Raw genomic sequence first — 12,300 nt, forward strand, 5'->3', positions numbered from 1 at the left:
GTACTACTACACACGACGACAACGTAACGTACTAGTACGTACTATATAGTCTCGTCGCGCGAACGAACGAACGACGACACATATAGTAGTGTCGTGTGTGTGTGTGTGTGTGTGTGTGTGTGTGTGTGTGTGTGTGTGTGTGTGTGTGTGTGCGTGTGTGTGTGTGTGTGTGTGTAGTACACACACACACACAGCGCCTCGCCACATAAATGGCTGAACTTACAGGTATGGAAAGTCGATTTTTGTGCTGCATACCATTTCGTTATTATTTGCTAAATTGTAAAAATGTAACGTGTCTCTTATGAAAGTCCTAAAAATGGGCAGAAACTATAGTTATCCTGAAATTTGATACGTAAAAGCGTATATTTCATTCATTTAACAACTATTTGAATAGTGTTTCTGGTCGAAATTAGGCTGTTTATCTGTCTTTTATGACCATTTATTGATTATTAAGAGAGAAAAGAATAGTTTTTGCCCATTACAGATATTTTAAAGGAGTTCTCATCATTTAAATTTATCCAAATTGTCTGTATTTACAAATGGCAGCATAAATTTACGTGTCATTCTTTGCTTCTGACGTCACGATTTCATAGCCGCCACGACTATTTAAGAGCCTTAAACAATATTTTAAAATATAATGATTTAAATGTGGCAATTACAGACTACGTTTAAATGATCACCTATGACATGCGAGTGCTCTGAAATGAAATGCGCGCAAATATATATTACTGCACGCTCGACACATACTTTTTCAATGCTAACAGTAAATTTGAAACACAAACATACACTAAAAAAAATTTATAAAATTTGAATAAATATTTAGATCAATGGAACCATTTATTTGCAGTAAATAAATATTTGTATACAATTAAAAAAAATTATTTAAGTAAAATTTTTTTAATATCGAATAAATATTTATTTTCTGTAAGTGATGATCCTATTTGTACTATCTAAACAAATATTTGTTCAAATTTCCTAAATCTTTTTTTCAGTGTAGACAAATGATCATCTAAACGTAGTTTGCAAATGATCATATTTAAGAGACTACTGGAGCGATCAAATTGTCGGAATTTTGTAAATCGATATAATCTCCGAATTTATTGAACGGAATAAAAAATCCTTTTACAGGATTAAAGTAGAAAATTTGGTGATGTTACAATAGACTTTATACTAAAATCGAAAAAAAAGTTAAAAACTTACATTTTTTTCAACTCATAGAGCATCATCTGACGTTTCCTTAATATAAAAGTTTTATAGCTTGTATGGACCAAACGGACAATGCAGTATCAAGTGTATTACGCACAAACAATAACTAAGTTTATAAAACTAACATTAAAAGCTTAAAAAGAAAGATTTATATCGATCTGCAAATGATGTATATATGAACGCTAACCAAAAACTTGGAACGAAATGGTAAGCAAAGCAATTATCATGTCTAGCAGTAAATATTCGATTTTCCAAGAGATGGCATTGCAATATGTTAGATAAAGACAGATGAATGTATTTGAGTGAGACACAACGATATACAGATAAGTCATTACGAGTATTACGGATAGGTCAATATACGCGAATATCTTGAAAAGGACAAATTTTTTCAAAAAATGTTTCACAAAAGTTTTATGGTTTCAAGGGGGAAAAAAGACGGTGACCTTGGTTCATATTGATTAGAAGTCCTTAAGGTCAGGTCCACGTTACACAAAATTTTTTTAATGGAATGTTTTTTAATGGAATTCCATTTTTTATTGCGAATTCTTGTAACTTATTTCCAAAGCTTTCCAAAACACTATAACAAAGTATTTTTTCGTTAAGTACATTTTGAGTTATGAGATTCGAAAGTTACAATACTGCCGGCATTTGTATTACGTAAGGTGTCCGACCGATGGCTAAAATCTCTTGAATATTGTTTAGGATCCCATGTCCTGGATAACATTTGTTAAGATCAAAGTCATTGATGATTGTTTCTTTTATTTTCATTTTTGCACTAAAAGTTTATTTTTATATGGAGCAACTTACTAAAACCCCTCCAGGTGTCCTGCGCTGGTCCTGATTCAGGAATCTCCGGGAACGCATACAGCGTTCCAGGGACCCACCGGTGATGATCACTGGCTCGTTCCCACCGATTAGGCACCGGCTGCGCAGGCGCGTTGTGCTACCCATATGGGCAGGAAAAAGAATGTTCCTTTCTGCCCCTTCCCCTAGTGTTATCGGGAACTGAGTTGGGGTCACTGGCCTCCTCCTGCCTGGGCGTGTGAGAGCAGGACTGGGTTTGCCTGTGGAGCAGGAGGGGGGGCGACCATGCACCGCCCGTCGGCCATCATTAGGCGGAGTCGGACTTCTCATCCTCCAAACCTCTGGTGATATTGAGGCTCACGACTCCCTTCGAGCGGAGAGAAAGGAGAAGCAGGCACTGCCTATCCCTTCAGCCTCACCCGTGCCCTGGTTGCCGAATCGTCCACGATGTGATCGCTCCAGTCCCAGGACGTCTTCTTCCTCTTCTTCCTTTTCCCTAACGAGAAGGAGGAGAGGACGTCTTCCTCTGCCTCTTTCTGATGGCAAAAGCCGAGACGACATCAACAGCACCGTTGCGAGCCATAACCCGGGATTCCGCCACCACCATGGATCTGACCTTTATGTAAAAAATAGCTTATACATCCTTAATCTTTTAGTTATATCCAATCGTCGTGCGTTTAGCGCGAAGTCCTTTCCGCGCGTTATTGACTCTTGCCGTTAACTTCGAAAAGTGAGCTCCTAATTGGAACGTACTTGCGAAGAGGGCGCCACGAAGGCATCGCTACGCCATTGTTGAAAAGTCTTTTCCGAGATTGCGTGCATGAAGGACATATAAGTTCCGCGATAATATATAAAAATAAAGTGTTTAAATCATACGTATAGCTCTTTTTACGGATCCTAGTGCTCACCTATCTTTCAGATAACTTAGTCTGAATTCCTTTTTCAACATCACATTAACTGAGATTCCCGATACCCAGCCATTTTTCCTCGTTCCTCAATGGTTCCTTTACCAGCTTCAAGGTTACCTCTTTGCCTTACATTAAAGACTTCTTATCAAGGTAAATTAAAATCACCGTCTCTTTTTCCCCTTAAAACTATAAAATTTTTGCCTGGAACATTTTTTGAAAAAATTTCTCTTTTTCGAGATATTCGCGTGTATTAAAATGGTCTATCCTATATAATAAATATAAGAAACGAATAAAAAATGTCACTATTATCGAATTTAAAATTTAAAAAAGTCTGGGTATCGATTATGTAAAGTTTCCCTTAGAAATGAATACACAAAAAGTGAACAAATTCATGTGAATGTAATGAATAAGCGATTAAGTAACTTTTGGCTGTTATAAAATGTGAAATAGTTCATGAGAAATTTTTTAAGTAACGAAATGGCTCAAATGTGAAATTCTAGTTATTTTTTTAGTAAATTAATATAAACTAGTTTGTTTTTCGATTTTTTGGTCTGTTTTCTATTCCTGCATTAGACTGCATTAGAACTCTTTTATTTTCAACAAATATCAAATATATTTGAATATCTATTTGAAATAGATATTCCATGGATTCTCGCCGTAAATGGTGCGAACGAAGAGAAAGAGCATGCAGGCGAAAACTTCGCATATTACGAAAACGTTTGCGTTAAATTAAATATATGAGTAAGAGATAAAAATATGAAGTGCATAAAAATCACATGAAAATTTAAAAATGAGAATTATTGGGAGTACAAATTAGTTCGGTCCGTTTTTTTGTGCATTTATTTCAAAACAAAATGAATGAACAGATCAATTCAAAGTATTGTCCACCGCTGCCTACTACTTTTTCCCCTTTCTCAGGCAATTTTCGAATTCCATCTCGAAAAAATGACTCGTCTTTGGAGGCGATCCAATTTTGGAGCCAATTTTCGATTTCTGCGAAAGAAGTGAACTGGTGACTTGCTGCATCCTTCGGAACAACCAGTAATCAGAAGGAGCAATGTCCGGAGAATACGGTGGGTAAAACATCCCGTTTGAGCATTTCCAAATATTTTTTTACGACTTTAGCGACATGAGCCCGAGCATTGTCATGAAGAAGAATAAGACTTTATCATGTCTTTGCATGTATTCCGGCCGTTTTTCTCGCAATGCACGGCTCAAACGAATCAATTGTAGCCGATACCGATCGCCCGTAATGGAATCGCCAGGTTTCAGCAGCTCATAGTAAACAAGACCCTTTTGGTCTCATCAGATACAGAGCATGATCTTCGAACCATGAATGTTTGGCCGTGATGTTGATGTTGAGGTCGATGGCAACGATTGACTAGGCTTAGCTTCGTATTTTTTCTTCTTGGGGTTGTCGTAGAATATTCACTTCTCTTCTCCAGTCATAATCTCCAGTCACGATGCAAAAAAATCTTTTCTCTATTGTCTTTGAATCAGCTGTTCGCAAGTGAAAAATTGCCTTTCAACGTCTCTCGGTTTCAGTTCATAAGGCATCAATTTCCTTGTTTTTGAATCATTCTCATGGCTCTCAATTGTACAAAAACGGTTGTTGAGTTACTCCCAATGATTCTGCAAGCTCCTCTTGCGTTTGACTCTGATCTTCTTCGAGTAATGCTTCTAATTCTTTGTCTTCGAATTTTTTTGGCTGTCCAGAGCGAGGCTTGTCTTCAACGCTGAAATCTCCATCCTTGAAACGTCGAAACCATTCCCTACATGATCAGTTGGAGCAGTGTCACTATAAATTTCGACAAGCATTCGATGGGCTTCAGCCGCACTTTTCTTCCAATTAAAGCAGAAAATCAAATCCTCCCACAAATGCTGCTTGGTTAACACAAAATTCGACATTTCAAATACAGTAAAAATCAAGGTTTTTATATGAAACTCAAAGCGATATAAACTGAATATTATTAGCAGATGTTTAATCTCTCTGAAACCGCCAAAATCAGCTGTCACTACTATGAACCATTCACAACAGCTGGAACTATCTTTAGCGAAACGGACCGAACTAATTTGTACTCCCAATATAATAAAAAATAGAGATTTATGAAACGGGTTAAAAAATAACCTTTTTCCATTCAGATGAAGATTTTCTTCAGATGATTTCTCTGGTCCCAATCCGGAACAATTTAGGGTTTGTGCTATAATATGTTCTCCCATACATTTTTCTATGAGTTTTAAATACATATTTTTACTATATACAATCAAGAACAAGGATAATGAAATAACAGTTTTTATCAGTTCCATATGGCTCTGAGAATTTCGCGACACTCTTCTCTGCACAATATCCAAATTTTTTTACATTATGTCTACAGCATTTCCTTTTGTTCTTGAGTTACATTCATTGTTATTCTCGATTATATGTATAAAGAACAAGAAATAATGAGACACAATGTGATTTCCTATCAAAATACATATGTACGTGCATATATACTATATATAACATACAGTCGTGAACACTTGTTACATTTTCATAAATTTAAGAGGAATGTAAATTCGCCTTATGATCTCACTTTTTTTTAACTTCCTTACATCTGATTTCACTTTCTCATAATTTTCTTACATAATCACTAAGTCTAATATCATTTGAAAGTGAATTTCAATCGTTTTCTTCGTCAACTTTTCATGTGAGATTGGTACGAAAGTGAAAAAAATGAAAGTTTCGTAAAAATTTACATAATCGATACCCTGTACTCGATCTCGATCAAGTTCGGCCGCGTCACTTCAGCATATAATAACACTAGAACATCATGGTTAATAATCATTTGTAGTTAATCATTTGAGTTACATAAATAAAAGAAAAAAATTAAACAATTTACAATCGAATAAAATTATACTCTTATAATGTATTCTATAAGAAAAATGTTACGATGTAACAATAATATTATCTCGCTTTATATAACTTTGATAATAATCATACGTCTTAAATGAATACACTATATGCAATAACGCAAAAACGCTTAAAAAAGAAATCGATCTATTAGCGATCGATTTACATTATGGATTTACATAATGCGAATTATCGCACGCAATATAAGTTACACTTGATATGAATTATGCATGACTAAAAAAAGCTTCCGTAATTGTATATGTTTCCTTTATTTATTAATTATTCTGTCAATTTATAAATGCCCGCATTTTAGCTTTTACGCCAATATAAACCATATCCGATAATTTATTATACAATCGATCATCACCGGAATAATTATTCACATATGAACTTCAATTCGTCGAAATATATGAAAAATGCCTACAATTCTGTAATTGTTGATACGCATCAAGCAATCATCTTCATTCACTTAGTTATTATCTTTACAATTTACAAATATAATTTGATTTATCTTCGAAAAAATACATTCATACTCCATACATGCAAATCATTTCATTCTTTGAAGAAATTTTTTTTTTAATAAATCTGAAACAAATAAAAATTTTAACAGTTACAGACTTAAACAATGATATTAATAATAACGACATAATAACGAATAATTGAATTTAAACACAATATCACTTAAAATATATAATAGTACTTAATATACAACAATATTCTTATCGCGTTAGTTTAAGTTATCTATGAAGAGTATGAATTAATGAAAAGTATTTGAAGAATCTTAATTTGTACATTTCAGATATATTTTTCTTTTGCTTTAATTCAAATATAACTCAAATATAATAAATTTCGATTTTTAAAAATATATTTTATGAATATAAATTGTGTTTCAGAAGAATGATTTTCTAAAACAAAAATATATTTTATTCTTGGCAAATTATTTCAATATATATGTATTTCTCGTATAAAGAAATCATTGATGTAATATTTTATTTTTCGATAAATTACACACAAGGTCAACATAGAAAAAAATGTTTTAATCATTTTAACTGTTTCTAATTATGTATTCTTGCTTGCTGAATATGAATACGCTATTTAAATTTGACTATTATGTCACAATTTTGAAAAAAATGACATTAAAGAGGCAAAAAACAAGATATTTTTAAGGCTATAATCTTTTTATTATATTTCACTTTGTCAATTTTATATTGCATTTTGATTTAGTATGTTCTGATTATATTTTTCATGCATTTTTAAGTGTTAAATTCGAAAAACAAAAATATTGTATCACATAGTTATTTAGTTTTACAAGTTTAATTTTCTTATGTTCTATAAAATATGAATGTTGATTTAATACTGCATACTGAAAAAATTTATATATTCGCCCATGTGAATAACATTATTGTTGGATACATAGTGAAAATCGAAAAGCAAGACCAAAAGAAAAAGCTGCAGAAGCAACTTTTCTGGTAAAAGAAGAAGGAATTATTAAATCTTTTACATAAGATTTAAATGTAATTAATTGAATTGTATAATTTTTATAAATTTTTTATAATCTATTTTAAATATATTTAAAATATATTTTAAAAATTAATTTTTTGTAAAAAAAATTGTGAGTGATGGAGCAAATTTAAGATTATTTCTGAATTATCAAATTCCTACAAAATCAATATATATTTTTAAAATCACATTATAAAATCTTTAAAAATTTTTCATTCTGTATTATTATTCTCGTTATGTTACTGTGAAATTTGTTTTCCAAGTTTTGTATATTTTAAATAATTCGATATTGGAAACAGAATAAAGTATTTGTATATATACATACATATACATAAACACATACATACTCAACAAAAAATAGGGAACACTTTAGAACACGCTCAAAATTGCGTAATATTCAGAACACCATAACTCAGTAAAAAATTATCGCAGATAAAAATCAAAAAAAGCATTTGAAAACTTGAAATCTCTATTTTCGAAATCGGTATACTCGTCAAATCTGAAAACTTTTTACGAACTTTACGAAGATCTATAACGTGAAGTAAAATTCACACAAAAATGCGGTTCACGGCAGTCGAAAGAATGAATCTTTATCTTCAATTTGCTTTGTTATTGAGTAGTGTAGTACAATTTTTCTTCGTCGAATTATTGAACGTTGAAGCAAAAATGACCACTTTTGTTTCAACATTCAATAACTTGATGAAGAAAAATCGTATAACACTTAATAACAAAGCAAATTGAAGGTAAAAATTCACTCTTTTTGTGACAGTGTTACGGTATTCAATACAGTGTTACGAGTATTCATTTGTATCCGTATCTCTCCATAAAAAATCAGTCAGATTGAAATATCATAATACCGATTTCGAAAATAAAGATTTCAAGTTTTCAAATACTTTTTTGATTTTTATCTGCGATAATTTTTTACTGAGTTATCTGAGTGTTCTGAATGTTACGCAATTTTGAGCGTGTTCTAAAGTGTTCCTTATTTTTTGTTGAATATGTATGTGTTTATGTATATGTATGTATATATACAAATACTTTATTCTGTTTTCAATATCGAAATTACTTACGGTGTTTTGAATATTGCGCAATTTTGAGCGTGTTCTAAAATGTTCCCTATTTTTTATTGAGTAGTGTACAATATATATATTATATATTACACGCACGCACGCACGCACGCACACGTACATCGCACATATTATTTCAAATTGTTTGATAGATATTGGAAAAATTGATTCCTGACAATAATTGAAAAATATAGAATGATAACATAAAAAACATGGAAATAATTCTTCTTTTTCAAAATATATTTTATGATATAAAATATTTGAATTTATGGTAAATAGAAAAGGGGCACTTCCAGTAACCTTGACCTTGACATTTGTTGTCAAGGTCGTGACCCTGAGTGACTTCTAACAGGTTTTAGACATCGGTTGCTGTTCATTAAAAAATTAATTTAAACATTTTTTTAAATGACATCTCTTTTACTATTATATATTAAAACAAAAATTCTCTGCTTTAAAATATATTTTATGACTTTCCACGCGAAGCGAGATCCACTCCGCCTCTCCCCTCCCTCCCCCCAGGGGCGCCCGATTTTCCATGCAAAGCGACTTTCACCCCACCTCCCTCCTGCTTCTAGGGCGCACTACTTCCACGCGAAGCGATTTTCAACTCATTCTCTCTCTCTGCTTCAGGAACGCGCGACTTTCCACGCGAAGCAACGTTCACATTCCCGTTTTAAGAGGGCATGATTTTTACATATATATAAAGCAAATTCCACCTCATCTCTCCGCCAGGGGGCATACGACTTCCACGCGAAGCGAGTTCCCATCTCGCCAAGGTGAAAGTCATGGAAAGTCAGAAGCCCCTTAGCAGGAGAGGAGGTGGGTTGAAAATCGCTTTGCGATTTTGGAGGTCGTGCGCCCTTGAAGCAGAAGGGGAGATGGAATAAAACTCCTTTCGTGTAGAAAACCATTAAGCAAAGGGAATATAGAATAGTTTTTAATTTTATATATAGCAGAAATAAGACATTTTTTAAAAATTTTTTGTTAGTAACGTTTTAATGAGCAGCGACCGATGCTTAAAACTTGGAAGTCACTCAGAGTCACGATCTTGACAACATGTCATTGGCGCTCCTTTTCTATATATTTACCGAATTTATATGTATATATAAAATTATTCTAACATGGAAGAATTTACATGCGTATATTATTATGTTGCACTGGAAGAAAGATCTACTGAGGCTGCGGTCAATTTGGACACTTTCACTGCTTTTCAATACCTCTATTTTACGTCTAATAAACGATAAAGACAGAATGATGAATACAAACGCTTAAAGCGCATGAGCGTCTAAATCGTCCGCAGCCTGAATGTATCATTGTATAAAATACACTTTAAAAACAAACTACCCAGACAGCCAAGCGTGATATAACATGTGCAAATTAATGCATTTGTTGTTATATATTTTGCTGTACACTTGCTAATATCAAAATAGGATATTATGAATACAATATGATTGCTTATATATTGTCGAATTTCTAGAGCAAACTGTAAGCAATGGTGGTACATTATGTTGTCAGCATCATGACATGTTAGCAACGAATAATTAATCGTTTCATTTTGAGCATCATGATAAAAACATACAACAGAACATATATAATGATTTCCATCCGTTGTTGCGAATATATCTTGAAGCTATGAAGTTTTTTAATTGCAGCTCGTTGCTAACAAAATGCTGACAATATGACAACATGAGTTGTTGTCAAGAATATTTGTGCTTACATGTTGCCATCAATTTGTCATCTCAAGAATTCGAATTCCATTGAGTTCAATGCGACAGACATAATGCTCTCATCTTGTCGTGAGTTTGTCGAAATTGGTTGCTGGAACATTTTCGGCAATATATCAGCAAATACACTGTTGGCTATCTGGGTAAATAATCTAAAATGTAGATTTCATAAATATAATTAATTTTGTAAAATCCATTAAAAAAATTTCAAAATTATTGCATTATTGCAAATCGTTATTTCGAAACAATAATAGAGATGTGGATTTAGAACTACGATCTATGGTACATTACTGACTCAATCACGCCACCAAGTGATGAGAAAAAAAATTATTGATATGAGATCTGTTTTTTCTGCATTTTCTGAACTGGTATACATTCATCGACTAAAAAGTTACAACACTTTTTTTTAGGATTTCGAAATTCAGCTCACCGAGCGATTGATTCTTACTTATGGATACGTAAGTAAAAACAATCATTGTCATATCGATGAGTACACTGCATTTCGAAAACCATAAAAAAAAATCTGTTACAACCTTTAAGAGTCTCTTTCACCAACCTCGATTAAGCTAATCGATGATTACATCTTATTTAGACCCAGTTCCACAACTGACAGTTAATTCATAACCGAGGTTCAACTTATTAATTGTCTCTTTCCAATTTTAGAATTGGAAAAAGATGAGAAACAAGTTGAACTTCGGTTAAGAATTAACCAGTGAATTGTGAAAATGAGCCCCGTAACCGTCAGTTAGTTTAACCAAGATTGACGAAAGAGATCCGGGAGTGTACACAGTCAAGTAAGTTAAAATGAAACAAATGTATATTTGTTTTTTATATTTATTTTTGTTTTTTATTTCATCGTGTATATACATTAGCTCAAAGAGTGCAGGAATAAAAAACAGACCTTCATGATTCAGTAGCTCTACTAAATAGTGCAATTGCGAACTTGAGCAAATTCACAATTTTATAATGCTGTAAATTTATTTACAATATAGATTTCAACGAAAAAACGCTTTTATTAGCATTGCTTTTAGCAGAATTGCTTAATCATACACGTTGGTGAGTTCGTTCCATCACTTACAAGGAAACACAAATATCCTGATTTTAATAAGCTTTGTATATGTTAAAATATGGACAAAAACGAAGTTACGTATTTTTTTATAAAGCACATATAAAAATTTTTTTATAAAGCACTTATAAAAAAAAGATGTATCTCTTACTTTTGTCTATATTGTAACATATCCAAAGTTTATTATAATTGGAGGATACTCTCATGTTCCGATATACACTGAAAACCAATAATGTATAACGTAATTATAGATTTTGAGTACTATTAGTGTATATCAGAACACGACCAAATAATTCTCCTCTGATTTTAATATAATCTTGGTATTCTCATATTAGCAGCGCAATTTAAGTTAGTGGCACATCGAATAACATAAATGTAAACAGTAAGTGAATCACAGAACATAAGGCAATAACATAAGCAGTAGCAAATAAAAAATGTTAATTTGTTTATTGCTTACAAAATTTACAAATTGCTTATGTTGTTCTGTGTGCTATTCATCTTAATCGCCCATGTATAGCTCTTAGTTCTACTATAGCACCCAAGTACATGTTCTTTCTTTTCTTGTAATTATGTACACATACACTATGCAAAAAATTCAGATAATTACAAATTCTGTATAAAGTTATTATAAATATTAATATAATATGAGATATAATATTGTAATTATTCTGTAAAAAAAATATATCTATGATTATGTAAATGTTAAATATTTTAAAAAATATCTATAACATAATGCTACAGATAAATTAAAATTTTGATTTAATAAATGAAATGCAAATATGATATAGAAAGTTGTGACGTTTAATTCATCATATATCATCGAAATATTTGAACATATTTCAAATCTCATTATGGGTACTTTCCAACAAGAGACACAGTGTAACACAGTGAATCATTACATCCTTATTTATTTGCTAAACAAAGTTAAACAAAGATGACACGATCACTATGTCATACTGTATCGCTTGTTGAAAAGCATCACACACACACACACACACACACACACACACACACACACACACACACACACACACACACACACACACACACACACACACACACACACACACACACACACACACACACACACACACACACACACACACACACACACACACACACACACACACACACA

Source organism: Atta cephalotes (assembly GCF_000143395.1).
Source record: "Atta cephalotes unplaced genomic scaffold scaffold00011, whole genome shotgun sequence".
Taxonomy (NCBI): Eukaryota; Metazoa; Arthropoda; class Insecta; order Hymenoptera; family Formicidae; genus Atta; species Atta cephalotes.